We start from the raw sequence: 15,592 nt of genomic DNA on the forward strand, positions 1-15,592 counted from the left end.
CCTTGACCTCTCACCCCACAGGAGTGTTCTAGACATCCCATCTCTGTGTTATTTTAGCATGTCCTGAAAACCCCTAACACATCACATATCACACTGTATTGCAACTAGTTAATTGTCTGCTACTCATTCTCTTTCAGAAGAGGTTGATTTTTACCAGACACTTTATGGACGGCTCCCTGATGTCCTCAGGATAAAATTTTTAAAGAAATCTTAGCATCACATACGAACTTCCCCACTTCACCCCCTATTCGCTAAGTCCAGTGAAACATTTGCAGTTCCCCAAACACCGTGTGTCTTAGCATACTCTCTTAACTCTGCCAGGGACACCATTTTCTGGTTCTCTCCACTTGGTTTTTAAGATTATACTCAATGGCCTACCAAGAGTCTTTTCCTCCCCTGTACTCCAAACCAACCCCCTTCCCCAACCATGGTTCTCATTCCACTGTAGAGAAATCATCAGTCTCCCTGTCTGGCACAGAGAGCTTGAAGGCACTCCTGGGAGGAACCGGCTGTTTTGAGCTCAGGATTCCCAGCACTACTGGCCAGAGAGCCCAGTGGTTAAAGCTCTAAGCCATAGGCTTTGGAGTTCAATAACGTCCAAGTTCTTCTACAGCACTTTCTAATCATGCGATCTTAGTAGATAATTGGGATAAAAATGTGTATCGTATAATGCTTTTTCAAGAATAAACCACATATGGTGTACCAAGTCATGATTCCTGCACCTGGCACATAGTAAGCCCTGACCAAATGATAGAGTGAGTTATGACAGGCATTCAGTTACATCACTGGATGAATGAAAGATTGAGTGAGTTGCAAGGACAGTGAATGGATAGCTGTGTGTGCAAGTCCAGAAAAGAAGGGTGAAAGATATTCCAGGTGAGAAAAACACATGAAGGTGTGACAGCATGTCACACAGAGAGGTAGATATGTCTGGGGAAGATGAATGAAATGTGGAGTAAGAAATGATCATGAATGCATGATACTGATGACAGTCTCACCTTACTCTTCAATGCAGGCTGGGTGCTGGACCACACTAGGTGTCTGGATGAACCCCCAAGCTTATTGATACTAAGAATCCAAATGCTCATTCACAATTCTACCAGCTTATTTTTTTCTGATCACTCCAGAATTATCTGTTCCTCAATCTTTCTTCTCCTTTTACTTTCCACTGCAGTCCTAGAAGGACAATCTAATGGATTCACTGGGTTCCCATGGTTATAATTACCTCTTGCTCACTCCCCTGACTGCAGTGGCACTTTACATCCCCTCCATGGGGTGGACAGACAAAGAGGTAGGTAAGTGGAAAGATGTTGTTTTGCTGAGGTGGTGTCTAAGGAAGTGATGCTCTTGGCCATCTTACATTTGTACCTTGAACGGCATTTTTGTACTTTTCTTTTTCAAAAGCAGAAGAAAACAATTCAGCAGGCTTGGAAGATTCTTATTCAGTTACTGGGCATCTCCAGGGCCAATCACTTGGGTATATTTTTCTCTTCCTCCTCTTCCACCAGCTTTTTTTTCTGTCCGTCATGTAGTTTCATCCTTTATAAATTAATAGGATTTGCTTTGCTATCAATCACCTGCTGTTTTTGGAGTTCTGTAGACCTGTCTCTCCTGTTTTTCACTGTTATATCAGAAGTATAGAAGTTAGAAGTGGAGCACAGCATCACAACCCAACACACACACACACACACACACACACACACACACACACATTCACACAGAAGTGCACACATGCACGCATAAGGGTGCTCAAACCTGTACGCACATCAGAATCTATTGTTAGTTTGAAATACTGATCTTAGAGAAATGCTGGAAATGGACTGAAATAACGTATTAGCCAATCCAGCCCACACAAAGAGTACATGAAGGAGCTGTGAAAAATGAATTGTCTTTTTCCCATTTCTTATACTCTGGACCACGTGGAGGATGACAAAGAACTTGTGTCATGACCTCATCCTCCTCTCCTGCTTGGGAGATGCCAAGTCAGCTCCTTCCTCAGAGTGGTTCGACTCAGTTGAAGAAAAGAAAGCTATTTTTCCAAGAATAAAGGCACGAAGTTTCCATGTTTCTGGAAAAACATACTTTTCATGGTCCCTGGTACTCTAGAATCCAACTTACATGAATGTCAGGATCTAATATTTTTCATACTATATGTAGTTTTTTGTGTATTTGTTCATCTCTCCACCCCAGACTGTGAATTCTCTGCTGACAAGCTGATTTTATCATTATTTTCTTTAATTTATCAAAGAATTGTACTTTATGTACAATGAGCCAGGCACTACTCCAAGTGCTTTCCAAATATTAAAACTTATTTAATCCTCATAACAGCCCTATGATTTAGCGACTTCTATTATCTCTCTTTTTCAGATTAGGAACCTGAGACTCACAGAGATTAAGTAATTTGCCCAGGGTCATGAGCTAATAAAAGAAGATAGGAATGGAAACTAGATGGTGAGGATCCATGGCCTCTGCTTTGAAGAACTTTCTTTTGCAGCCTTTAATGATTATCACTTATACCCTAAGGCTAGCACAAGGTCTGCACATATTAGGTGCTCAATAAGCATTCATGAAATGAATAATGTATTTGTCCTGATTTTTAATTTTCTGATTTAAATGTTTACATGTTTACTGTGTGTCTCCCACTAATCTATGAGCTCTCAGAGGGGAGGAATCTTGTCTGACTTACAGCTATATCTCAGCTTCTGAAACTGTGCCTGGAAAATCACTCAGCAACTATTTGTTCAACGAATGGATGAATGAATGAGTCAGTGATCTTCATATCAAAAAGACAAACTCCCACAGATAGAAACTATGCCATCATATGCTTTTGTATTGGTTTTCTATTGCTGCCATAACAAATTAACAAAAACTTAGTGGCTTAAGAAAAAAAAATATCTTACAGTTCTGAATGTTAGAAGTACGACTTTAAGTACCACTGGACTCAAATCAAAAAGCTGGCAGGGCTGTGTAGCTTTCTGGAGGCCTAGGGGAAACCTGTTTCCATGCTCTTCCCAGCTTCTAGAGGCCACCCATTTGCTTGGATCATGGCCCACCACAATCTTCAAACCTGGCAACACTGTGCCTTTCTGTACCTACTTCTATAGTCACATCTTCCTCTGGCTAATTCTCCTCTTCTGCCTCTCTTTTCCGCTTTCAAGGACCCTTATGATTACATTGGGCCCATTTGATAATCCAGGATAGTTATTTTAAGATCAGCTGATTAGAAACCATAATTCCATCTGCCACCTGAATTCCTTTTTATCATTCAAACTAACATTTTTATATGTTAGAGGGATTAGGACATGGACATCTTTAGATGGTCATTATTCAGCTTTCCATATCTTTCTTCCTTTACAAATTTCTCTGATCCAGAATGTCTATCCCTACACTTCATCTACAGATAAATCCCTCTCATTAATTTTTTAACCTCTGCATGGTACTGATCTCTTTCCAACTTGTATTATACCCATAGTCATACATATCTTATTCCCCAATAACAAAATAGGGCTTTTGCAGGAAGACACACACAACTCCATGTCACAGAATTTAACACAGTAAGAACTTTATACACAGACTTACCAGTGTTTATTTGTAGAAGAACATCATACAGTTTAGTTCTTTCAGCCACAATTTCTAAAAGATACAGCTGAGTATGTACTAGGTGCTAAGTGGAAAAAACAGTTGAAGGCAGAAAGACAAGGACACAAAGATAGGGTAAGAGGGATATGTGTAATAGATAAACCGTGTTGTGACAACAACAACAAAAACAACAACAAGAATAATTTGTACAGATGCCACTTACTGTGCCAAGCTCTGCACTAAGACATTTAATTGCAATATCTCATTTAAATTACATGAACAGTGAGGTAGATAAGCCTTAGGATATAGATGATCAAACTGAAGCTCAGAAAACTTAAATAAAGGACCAAGAAGAGTACTTTGTATAAATACATAATTTCTACAAAAAATATTTTATACTCATTTTATGTCTGAATAAACTAAAATTCAGAAAAGTTGAAGGCCACGCCCACTTCTAGTGTCAGAGCCAGAATTAGAAGGTAGGTATTTCTGGCACAAAAGAGCATTCAATCTCCCTCAGAGCTTTAGAGAATGCTTAGAAAGACTATTCTTGACATAAAGATGCATAAAAAAATGGGAGACCTTAAATGATCGAACTTATTTAGTTTGTAAATTCTGACAAGTTTATGACAAAAATGAATAACAACAGCTGTATCCTAACTTTATTGGGAAAATTTGCTTATTATTAACAATCTATGAAGAAAATATGTGATCATGCTCTACATGACCCCTGAAGAAACTGGTTTACAAAACAAATTAAGTAATCAGTGTATCAATAAATCAGTGTGTGTATATATATATGCACACATATATGTGTATGTGTAAACAAATATATAGTTTTTTCATCTCAATAAAGCTGTTATTGAGATAACAGCTTTATTGAGATATAATTCATATATTATAAAATCCACTGTTTTAAAGTGTACAATTCAATGTTTTTCAGTATGTTCACTAGTTTTGCAACCATCACCGCTAATTTTGAAACACTTTTATTATCCCAAAAGAAACTCCATACTCATTAGCAATCACTCCTCATTACCTGCCCAAACCATTACTTTCCCCACCCCATCCAAGCCATAAGCATCCATTAATCTAACATCTGTCTAGATATGCCTGGCCTGGATATTTCTAATGAATGAAATCCTACAATATGTGGTCTTTGAAGCTGAATTTTTCACATTCAATAATGTTTTCAAGGTCCATCCATGTTGTCTCATGTATCAGTACTTCATTCTCTTTTATGGCCAAAAAATATTTCATTGTATGAATATTTCATTATGTGAAAAAGGGAGGGTAAGGGAAGGGAGAACAGAAAATGAGAGAAAGAGAAAGGAGATGAGGGGAGGTAAGAGAAGAAGATGGAGGGACGGAGGGAGGAAAGGAGGGAGAGAAGGAGGGAGGGGTTAGTTCACGGGAAAGAGGCGATATAAGATGTGGTTATAGATACAGGTGAATGAGGAAAGTGACTAAAATACAGAAGGTTAACCTTGAATAGGTGCAGAGAGAGAGAAAGAGCTCATCTAACTGGAGGAAAAGAGATAAGAATTGCTGTGGAAGCAAGATAAGCTTGGCAGCAGAGGGAATTTAGTGGAATATCAACTGCTTGGTTCTTAATTTTCTTAATGAGATACATATAAAAGAATTGAAACTTACTCAATTTGTCAAGTGTGTATTGTTGACTTATGCCATATCTAGGTCTATCTGAAGCATCATGAAGGATCCCTAAGAAGTGAGGTCTCTAGCCCATGACGTTTAACAGCATGCAGAATCATTAAACTTTTTCTTTTCCCTGAAAAATTAGTACTTTAGGAATTTTATAGAATCAGAAATTCAGGCTTGGAGTCTAACTTTCTCTTATACATGCTTGTGTTCCCTTCTACAACATGCCTAGCAAGTGGGTTTTCAATTTCTGCTTGAATATTCTTGGGGATGAGCAACTCTCTCCCTCATAGGACAACTATTACAAGTGCTAAGGGAACAGGTTTTGAAGCCATATATTATCTGAGTTCAAACACTGTTTTAACCACTTGAAAGCTATGTGACCTTGGGAACCTTTCTATGCTTAGTTTTCTCATCTGTGAAGCAGAAATAATGAGTATACTAACTCAGAGGACTGTTGTGAGGATTCAAAAAGTTAATATGTGTGAAGAGTTTAGAATAGCCTGACATATATTGTGTGCTTGGTAAATGATAGCTCTAGCTATACAATAGTATAATCTATCTTCAAATTCTTTCTGATACAGCGCAAAATTTTGATCTATGTGGCATCTATCCATAGGTTCTAGTTCTAACTCTTCCTTCCTTGGCCCTATAGATCTAAAATTTGTTTTATATGCACATATGAAATCTAAGAATCATGTTGTTTCCTCTAAACTAGAATACCCTACTCCCCAACACTGACTTCGTTAAATTAGTTTATACTATTCATTTTTATATCTTTCAAGTAACACTATAGCATTCTTGAACAAAATATTTTAATAGCTGCAGAGTATTTATATCATGTAGTTTTACTCTAATTTATGTAGTACTTTTTCTTTTTGGAAACTTATATTTCTTCACTTTTATTAAAAATAAAGTCATTATTTAAAAGTTTGGCTGCATTTCTGATCATATTATTAGACTTAATTGCTATGAACAAAATTATTGTCTAGAAAGGATACAAAATGATTTCTATTCTGCCATCACATTCTCACACACAATGAGTTTGGTTACTTTTCTCTTTACTTATTTGAGGACATTTTTAAATGATATTTTTTATGTCTTTAAATTATGTATTTAAAAAATTGACCAAATTTATTAGTAGGGTTCTTCTCAGAGCTTCAATATGTACATTAGAAATATTAAAAGGGAGAGTGTTATAGTCACTGTGTCCCAGTGTAGTTGCCCATGAAACTTTCTTTTCTATATGTGGAACATATTTCAAGTAATGTATTAGAGTATTGAAATAATTCTCCCAGTGCAAACAGCAGAAGAGAAGGATTCCCTTTCTTTGTTCCTTTTTTATTCCTAGGTGTGGCACCATTTCCTAGGGAGTGCCCAGATAAAATTTTAAGTTGTAAACCAAAAAATGACACTTCCTGCAAGATAATGAAAACAAAACAATTTAACACTTCAGAAAAAAAAAAAAAAAAAGGTGGGAGGGATTTAACAGAAGATCTACCCTAATAAACACTTAAGAAAGTAAAAATTAACATATTCTGGAACAGTTACATCTTCATTAAATGTTTTCCACATATCCCATGGGAACTTGACAGCCTAAAAACATTAATAACTAGAAAACACAGGAATATTTGACTAGAATATAACAAAATTTTAATGAAGACATTAAGGTTATTGCAATTAAATGGTCTCTGTAATCATCTCTGTAGAACTGAAGAAGAAATCTTACATATGAGACTATATTCTGAATAATCACAGACAAATGAAATGGAATTTATGAAAAAATAGAACAGGCCGGGCTAACCTTTTAGTTTAGCCACTATTATTGCAGCTATGATATTGGGCAACACAGATATGTGTTTTTTCCCCCTCCTTCTATATTTGTCTTATTTCTAGGGCATCATCCAGCCCTGATCTCTGCCCTTGTCCCCTCAAGCTGATTGGGCTGTGGTTTTCTGCTGCCATTATCAAGAGACTGTGTATTACTCGGGGGGAAAAAAAGCCACAAACTCATAGTTCTTAACTGTTGCTGAAGTTTTCCAGTAGTAAACTCTTTTCCTGGTTCCATCTGCTTTTTGATGTTCCAGTGATTTTAATTTTTTTTTTATTATTGAAGTATAGTTGATTTACAATATTATATTAGTTTCAGGAGTACAGCAAAGAGATTCAGATATATATATGTTTTTCAGATTATTTTCCATTATAGCTTATTACAAGATGTTGAATACAGTTTCCTGTGCTATATAGTGAATCCTTTTTGTTTACCTGTTTTATATATAGTAATATGTATCTCTTAATCCTATACTCCTAATTTATCCCCTTACCTCCCTTTTCTTGCAGCAAATAAATGTATGGACATGTTAGAAAGTGATGAACTAGCACCATGAGTTGAGAGGGTTTGGTCATCAATTAGTGTGTTTTACAGAGGATATGGAGATAGATGGTTAACTGAATAAGTTACTTAAGTGGAGGTCCATTAAGAGAGTGCCCACTTTATTACCCCCTCCATTTTTTTCTGAAGAATATGAGGCTGAGAAAGAGTGATCATTTCCCCAAGTTCATACAACTGGTGTGTGCCAACATGTCATTGAAACCCATGTCCTCTTTCTGATCCTGAACTTTTTATATATATTATATTTTCTTGATAGATTATTTTGTACTCTTTGTCTCGCTGGGGGTACAACATACTTTTTTTCTAAGTCACCATAGAAAACATGCCTGAGAAAAACTCAAAAGGTATTTTTTTTAATCTCTGGTATTCAGTTAGTCAGCAAGTTGTTGAAGTTCAATCTATGGCAGATTAGGTAAAAAGTGCACCAGGGACCCTTGTAATACAGCTGAAAATTGCATCTACCTGCATGAAGTAGTTGACTGAATGATAATTTTTCAACATAACCTAGTTAAACCAAAATCAAACCTTACAGACATTGCCCTTTCTATTTCTTTTGCTATACTGAAAGCCAGCCAAGTCATTCATTTCCTCTTGCCTACTTCAACATGTTTCTAAATTGCTAAACATACACTGCATTTGGCTAAATAATTATACAAATGTTACTTTGGAAAATGTAATACCAGCAAAATCATTCTCCTGAGTTATAAACTTTGCATTCATCTCTAAAATCTATAATACTAAAAGGGTATACACTGCTATCTATCTAACTAAATACCAGTATATTAAAACATTTACATTGTTTTTGTGCAATGCCTATGGAGACTTGTAATGACACATAAGATTCATAGCTCTCTTCAACCAAATTTTTGCATCCTGAAAATTTTCACTCATAGTAAGGACACAAGATTCATAAATTCTTAAAATTAGAAATATTTCAGATACAAATTAGTCCACTGGTTTCCAGTGTTGTAGTCCCATATTTCTAGTGATCCTTTGCTAGTACTAGTATTCTGGAAGTGATTTTCAAATTTTCAAAGAAGTCGTGAAAGTAGTATATTTACTTCTTCTAAAGACCATAAGTTTAAAAAAAAAAAAAGGTAAATTTATATCAACTTACAGTGGCAGGACTTCCCTTGTGGTGCAGTGGTTAAGAATCCGCCTGCCAATGCAGGGGACACAGGTTCGATCCTTGGTCCGGGAAGATCCCACATGCCGCAGAGCAACTAAGCCCATGTGCCACAACTACTGAGCCCGCATGCCACAACTACTGAGCCCGCATGCTTCAACTACTGAAGCCTGCATGCCTAGAGCCCGTGCTCCACAACAAGAGAAGCCACTGCAATGGGAAGCCCACGCACCACAACGAAGAGTAGCCCCCGATCACCGCAACTAGAGAAAGCCCTAGCACAGTAACAAAGACCCAACGCAGCCAAGATAGATAGATAGATAAATAAGTAAATAAATTTTAAAAATTAAAAAAACTTACAGTGGCAATATGTAAAAATTTATGCTATGGTTGATATAAATGTAAATAATTACTAATTAATATATTTCATCTTACAGGGATATTCTTTCAAAATATGGGGTTGGAAAAGTGATACAAATGTTAAGAGATACTGATCTAACCCCCTCATATCACCATTAACTTTATAGATACAAACACTAAGACAATGACAGCTGCCTTTTCCAAGATTTAAAAAAAAAAAAAAAAAGGCAGTTCAAAAACTGGAGCTGCCTATATCTGACATATTTACCTGCATGTGTAATTGATTTACAGCAATTACTTTCCAGAGGTACTCAAAAACTCACAAGTGAGTGCTGTACCTATTAGGTGCCATGTACATGAGAAGACTCATGAGATTTTTGAGGCACAAATGTGCTTGCTTCCTGGATGACATGATGTGAACTGAAGTGGTGATCTACCATCTTTTAATCTAAACTAATATATTTCGTGACTCATCCATCCCAACTAGTTTTAAGGATCATGTTAAGGACCATGCTATAAAAATGTCAGAATATCATTCCTGGAAGAGATGTTCACACATTTCCTGATTTACCTGGGGAGATTATTCCTGCTTTCTTTTTTTGACTGCAGATATAAAGTTACTCATAGTCCATAATTTATGGCATATTATAACCATTGTTCTCAGTATGACCTTTAAATTGTTTTTTTCTGTTTTCCTTTTTGTTTTTAAATCCCAGTTTTCCACACGCATTTCCTCTCTCACCACTGGATACCCACATTAAGGTGCTAACTATAGCTTTTAGATATGAATGTATCTATATATACTACATATTGTTGACATGAGCATATTCATGTTCCTTATGGAAACTTTTTTATTGAAATATAAATTACATAAAGGAAAGTATCAAATCATTATGGAATTATCACAAAGTAACAGTCATGTAATTACTATACAACTCAGGAAATAGAACATTACCAGCAGTCCAGATGGCCCCTAATTCTCTCTTCCAATTTATACCTCATTTTTTTCTGTCCAAACCACCACTATCCTGACTTCTAAAACCACAGTTTCATGCATTCATAAGGGTTGGAATTTTCCTAGTGAAAAATTTTCTAATTATAGGAATAATTTATTTAATATTTATAGGATTATCCAGACTTGGGGTTTTTTTGGTAAATTTATGTCAGTTTGAAGAACTGTGCTTTCCTCAGAATTTATTCAGTTTATATGAGTTTTATCTGCATATAATAATCTATTCATAATATCTAATTATTATTTTAATGCCTATCACTTCTGTAGTAATAATCATTTTTCTGTACTGATGTCCACTTTTAATTCCTGATATTATTTATACCTTCTCTTCTTTATTTATTAATTCTTCTTTGCCAAAGGTTAATAATTTATTTTGGTCTACTCAAAGAATCAACTTCGGATTTGGTTAATCTTCTGTACTAAATGTCTGTTTTCAGTTTCACTTAATTAATGCTTTTTCCTTTTTTTTTTTTTTTTTTTTGGCTTTTTTGGATTTTTATTATCCTTTTGTTAATTCCTTACAATGAGTACTTAGATAACTGATTCTCAACCTTTTTCATTTCATTATATATGCATTTTAAAATCCCCCTATAAGTTTTATTTTACTTTCACCCTATAAGTTTTTGATTAAGAGTGTTTTCATCATCATTCAGTTGAAACTATTCTCTTATTTCTACCTTAAATGACCTACAAGCTATGTAAGGTAGGTTTTTAGTAAGCAGCCAATTGTTTTTATTTTTGTTGTTTTTCTTTTTAACCCAGTTGTGAACATCTTTGCTTTTAATACCCATTAATAGATCATTTTCAAATAAAAAATTACCAGTGTACTTATCTTTAAATATACTATCAAACTAGTATTTTCTTTCTATTCATTACTCCTATTTTATGGTTTTCTTTCTCCTTTTTTGCTCACTTTGAATTATAATTTCATTCATCTTCCATCATATATAGAAGAGATATATAAGCATTTTTAATTATTTTAGTTTTTACCCTAGAGTTTGGAACACACATTATTGATATATTAAAATATAATCTAATTTAGATAAGAATCTTAGAACATAATGCCAGTTATCTTCCTCCCAATATGTATGCTTTTTTCCAATGTAGTTCAATTCCATATATATGTGTGTGTGTGTGTGTGTGTGTGTGTGTATACACACACATATATATTTTAAACCTCAATTTAGCTTCATCGACATAATCACACTTTCTGATGGTCTTTATTTTCTACTACATCTCTGAACATACATAAAGGATCATTATATCCTTACCTGAAAGATAAGTTTTAATAGTTTTAATAGTTTGTTTTATGCAATTCTACTTATGATTAATTCTGCCATATTTTGACTAAACTACTATGATTTTGCATTCAATTATAAATAATAAAATTGATGAGTATAGATCTCTATATTGGCAGTTATTTTCTTTATTACATTAAATATACCATTCCATTGCTTACTGGCATTCATTGCTCTTACTGAGAATTCAGCTCTACCTTTTTATCATTACTCTATTGAAAATACTTATATTTGTTTTAAATGTTTCCTCTTTGTTTTTTCAAAACTTCTTACATATGGTTATTTTTGTATTTATCTTGATTTAAATTAATAGTAGTTTTTAGATGTGTGTTTTGATGTCCTTTTTAGTTTAGAAAATTAATAGCCTTTTTACTTCAAATAAAAGAAATAAAAAGGATTATGAGAAAGTACTATAAAAAATTGTATGCCAATAAATTGGATAACCTAGATGAAATGGACAAATTCCTCAAAACACAAAATTTACCAAGACTAAATCACAAAGAAATAGAAAATCTAAATAGGCATACGACTAGCAAGGAGATTGAATTAGTAATAAAAAAATCTCCCAACAAAGAAAATCCTTAAATTTGATGACTTCACTAGGGAAATACACCATGCATTTAAAGAACTAAAACCGATTCTTATTTAACTTGAAAAAAAAATTGAGGAGGAGGGTCCATTTTCTTACTTATTCTTTGAAACCAAAATTACTCTAATACCAAAGCCAGACAAAGTAACCATTAGAAAAGAAACTACAGAACAATATACTTCATGAATATTAATAGAGAACTCCTCAACAAAATTCTAGCAAACCAAATTCTGTTGTATATTAAAAGGATTATACTCTGTGACCAAGGAAGTTTTATTCCTGCAATGCAAGGATGATTCAACATAGGAAAATCGATCAATGTATCAATAATATACAACATTAACAGAATAAAAGAAAAAAAAACACATGAATATCTCAACTGATGCAGAAAAGGCATTAGACAAAATTGAAACCCCTTTCATGATTAAAAATACTCAACAAACTAAGACTAGAAGGAAATCACCTCAACATAATAAAAAAATATATACAAAAGCCCACAGCTAACAGTGTACTCAATAATGAATGACTAAAAACTTCACCTCTAAGGTTAGGAACAAGGCATATATACCTACTCTCACAATTTCTATTCAACATATAGCAGTGGAAATTCTAGCCAGAACAAATAGGAAAAGAAATAAAGAAGGAAGGAAGGAAAGAAGGAAGGAGGAAGGGGAGAGAGAGAGAGAGGGAAAGAAAGAAAGATAGAAAGAAAGAAAGAAAGAAAGAAAGAAAGAAAGAAAGAAAGAAAGGAGGGAGGGAGGGAAGGAGGGATGGAAGGAAGGAAGGGAGGAGGGAAGGAAGGAAGGAAGGTAGGGAGGGAGGGAGGGAAGGAAGGAGGGAAGGAAGGAAGGAAAGAAGGAAGGGAGGAAGGAAGGAAGGGAGGAAGGAAGGGAGGAAGGAAGGAAGGGAGGAAGGAAGGAAGGGGACATCCAAATTAGAAAGAAGTAAAATTATCTGTTTGCAGATGACATGATGTTATATGTAGAAAACTCAATACTCCACTAAAAAACTGCTAGAATAGGTGAATTCAGCACAGTAGTAGGATACAAATCAACATATAAAAATCAGTTATGTTTCTATACACTAACAACAAACTATCTGAAAAGGAAATTAGGAAAACAATCTCATTACAAATACAAAGAATAAAATACTTTGTACAAATACAAAGAATAAAATATATAATTTAACTAAGGATTTGAAAGACTTGTAAACTGAAAACTATATAACATTGATGAAAGAAATTAAAGAAGATGCAAACAAATGGAAAGACACCCAAGTTCATGGATTGGAAGACTTCATATTGTTAAAATGCTCATACTATTCAAAGCAACCTCTGGGTTCAACACAGTCACTATCAAAATCCTAATGGTATTTTTTTTATAAATAGGAAAAAAACCCCTAAAATTCATATAAAATTGCAAAAGATCCTAAATACCAAAAATAATCTTGAGAAATAAAAACAAAGTTGAAGCCCTTGCACTTTCAAAACATTACAAAGATACAGTAATCAAAATAGTATGGTACTGGAATATAGACAGAAGAATAGACCAATAGAAGAGAACAGAGCATGGAAATGAGACTTATGGTCAAATAATCTTAGACAAGGGTGCCAAGACTATACAGTGGGGAAAGGATAGCCTCTTCAATAAATGGTGCTGAGAAAACCAGACGTCTACATGCAAAAGATGAAGTTGGATCCTTTACTTAAACGATATACAAAAATTAACTTAAAATGAATTAAAGATTTAAATGTAAGAACTGAATCTATACAATTTCTAAAAGAAAACTTAGGGGGAAAATTTCATGACATTAGATTTGGCAGTGATTTCTAGGATGTGACAAAAAAGCACAGACAACAAAAGTAAAAATAGAGAGACTAGAGTATATTAAGCCTAAAAACTTGTAGGTAGCAAAGGAAACAATCAACAGAATGAAAAGGAAAGCTACAGAATGGGAGAAAATATTTGCAAATCATATATCTGATAAAAGGTTAATAACTAGAATATAAAAAGAACTACAACTCAACAACAAAAGCAATGTTGTTTTTAAATTGGGCAAAAATCTTGAATAGACATTTCTCAAAAGAAGATATACAAATGGTCAACAAGCATATGAAAAGTTACTCAACAATATTAATCATTAGGGAAATGCACCTCAAAACCAAACTCATATATCATATTGTCTCATTCCCTTTTGGTGGCCACTATCAAAATAGCAAAAGATAAGTGTTGGAAAGCATGTGGAAAAATTGGAACACTTGTGCATTGTTAATGGGAATATAAAATGGCATAGCTACTATGGAAAACAATATGGAGGCTCTAAAAAAATTAAAAATAAAACTACCATATGATCCATCAATCTCACTTCTGGGTGTGTATCCAAAAGTATTGAAAACAGGATTTCAAAGAGATATTTGCACACCCATGTTCACTGCAGCATTATTTACAATACCAAGAGGTGGAAACAATCTAAATGTCTAGTGATAGATGAATGGATAAAGAAAATGTGGTATATGCATGCATTGAAACATTATTTACTCTGAAAAAAAGAAGGAAATCCTGTCATACACAACATGGTTGAAACTTGATGACGTTATGCTAAGAGAAGTCAGTCATAAAAACACAATATTGCATGATTCCATTTAAAAGGTCTCTAAAGTAATAAAATTCTTAGAATCAGAAAGTAGTTGGTGGTTACCAGGAGCTTGGGTGGGGGGAGGGGGAAAGGGGGAGTTGTTCAATGGGTATAGAATTTCAGTTTTGCAAAATAAAAAAGTTCTAGAGATCTCTTGCACAACAATGTGAATATAGGTAACACTATTATATTACACGCCTAAAAATCGGTAAGATGATAAATTTTATGTTATATTTTTACCACAATAAATTTTTAAAAAGTAGATGAGTGGTTGCCAAGAGATGTAGATGTGGTGGGAAGGAGGGAAAGAAGGGATTACAAAGGCACACAAGGAAATGTCCAATATATACCACACAGCAGAATTTACTTGAAACATATCACTTTAAAAATTAAAAATTAAAAAAATAAATAAAACTATCAAAGTATTAAAAGAAAACTTGTATATCTTTGTAATGGCAGAGTCCTTTCTAGATAAGTCTCTGAGTTAAGAAACTATAAAGAAAGACTGATAATTAAACTACCTGATTTTCTTTTAAATTACATGAACAAAAACACCATAACCAAAGTCAAAAGATAATTCATAAACTGGGAAAAATACCTGAAGTTCATATCATAGAAAGAAAGTTATCCTAATATATAAACAGCTTCCAGAAATCTAGAAGAAAAGAACAAACAACCCAATGAAATAGAGTTCAAGAGACATAGAGTCAGTTTATAGAAAAATAAATACCAATGACCATTAAATGTATTAAAAGGTCAGAATAAAGGACACGAAATGGAGATATTATTTTTCACCCTCAAATTAACAAAAATCGAAGTGTGCCAACACACTGTTAGCAAGGCTGTAGGACAAAGCAGTCAAGATATTACTTGCTTTGAGGAATATAAAAATGCAACAAATTCTATGTAGGGAAAATTGACAATAGCTTTCAAATAACACTTG

At 34.1% G+C, this 15,592-nt stretch overlaps 1 long non-coding RNA gene across 1 annotated transcript in view; it reads right to left on the reverse strand.

Annotated features, from left to right (window-relative positions):
- Nucleotides 1-15,592, reverse strand: part of LOC309606383 — an 805,264-nt gene that overhangs the window by 197,812 nt on the left and 591,860 nt on the right. The window lies entirely within an intron of this gene.

This window comes from Balaenoptera borealis (assembly GCF_965194805.1).
Source record: "Balaenoptera borealis genome assembly, chromosome: 11".
NCBI lineage: Eukaryota > Metazoa > Chordata > Mammalia > Artiodactyla > Balaenopteridae > Balaenoptera > Balaenoptera borealis.